Consider the following 1,652-nt stretch of genomic DNA (forward strand, 5'->3'; position numbering starts at 1 on the left):
AGAAGATTGATAAAGTTGGACTAGATCTCGATCATTGCAACACAGGAAAAGCTCCCTCACTAGTACTCTGGTGAACTGCTTGAGTTAGAGACATCCAAATCGCAGAATCTAAAACAATGGTCTTTGATTGAGGAGAGTGTGATTAAACAGAAATCCACAGTTAAATGGATGCAACCAGGCAACTCCAATACCAAATATCTCTCTGCTATGATGAAAGAAAGAAATCAAAGAAAATAAATTGTGGAGCTAACTTCAACTGGAGTTTAGTTGGCTGATCCTATAGATGTTGCTACCTCCGTCCCAATTTACGTGTCTTTGTTTGATTAGGCACGGAGTTTAAGAAATAAAAGGAAACTTCCGAATCTTATGGTCTTAAATATATTTTTAAATCTTGTTGTCTTAAACTTGCCATTTAGAATGTTAGAATTACAAACCTTAATAAATATAAAAACACACTCCTTTTGGGATAGATAAAAAAGGAAAATAAGACACTTCAATTGACCGGAGGAGTAGAAAAGACTATAATTCTATAAAGCTCTGATGAGATCTTTTACTCAAAGATTGCCTGCTATAAATAGAATATTGATGAAGAAGATTCCCACACTCTCTCACTGTCAAAAGCAGGCACTCTGATGCAACTGACAAGGAAACATTTGATGGGATATGCGACATTAGAGATGAAGAATCACATGGAATGGATGACTATAATGCTTTTGAAGAAGTCTCGACATATGATTTAAGTGTGAAGTTGGATGGATTTGTTTGCAACAGAGGTTACAAAAGGCTATTAACTATACTGTTATAACTTTGTTGCTTAAATATGACGATCCAGTTATAGTGAAAGACTAGACCAATTGTGTGTTGTACTAATCTATATAAGCTTATGACCAAAGTTTGCAAGGAAACATCATGTTATAATAACTGTGTTATCTATGAAGCTGAAACATGTATCATTTCTGGAGGAAAATGGCAGATAACATATTAGCCCATGAACCTAAAGGCGTATACTAGGAAATAAGTATCACCTAAGTACACGATCAAGATTGATCTACAGAAAGTTCGCGACACTGTAGAATGACTTTTCATAGAACAAGTCATAGAGAAGTTGGGGTTTCCTGAAAATTTTATTGTTTGGTTATGTATGTGCTAGAACAGTGAAATGCTATCCTGCTAAATGGTGAACCTTCAGAGATGCTCCCAGAGGACTTAGATAGGAGACTCGCCCCGTTTTGTATTTGCAATTGATATGGAGTACTTAAGCATAACTCTAAATGGACATGACTGAAAGATTTTAAGAGTCATCATAGAGCTGCAAATTTAGGAAACACTACCTAAGTATTGCAGATAATTTATTACTATTTACACGGGGAGATCTAGCATCTTTGATGTTTTACAACAGTGCTTCAGCCAATTCTCAGCTGAATCAGGTCTACTATCAAATGTGGGAAAAAACTCGGTGTAATTTGGTGGGGTTTCTCAGAATGAATTGCCCTTCTCTTTAGTGTAGTGGCTAGAAAATTATTGCTAGGAATACAGCTGGTGCAGACAGTTCTCTTTGGTATCCAAGCCTATTGTGTCTCAATTATTTGTGATACCTACTAAGACCTCACGCATAGCACTATTGATGCATACTATAAAATCTACATCTGGCC

Source organism: Lycium ferocissimum, chromosome 6 (genome assembly GCF_029784015.1).
Source record: "Lycium ferocissimum isolate CSIRO_LF1 chromosome 6, AGI_CSIRO_Lferr_CH_V1, whole genome shotgun sequence".
NCBI lineage: Eukaryota > Viridiplantae > Streptophyta > Magnoliopsida > Solanales > Solanaceae > Lycium > Lycium ferocissimum.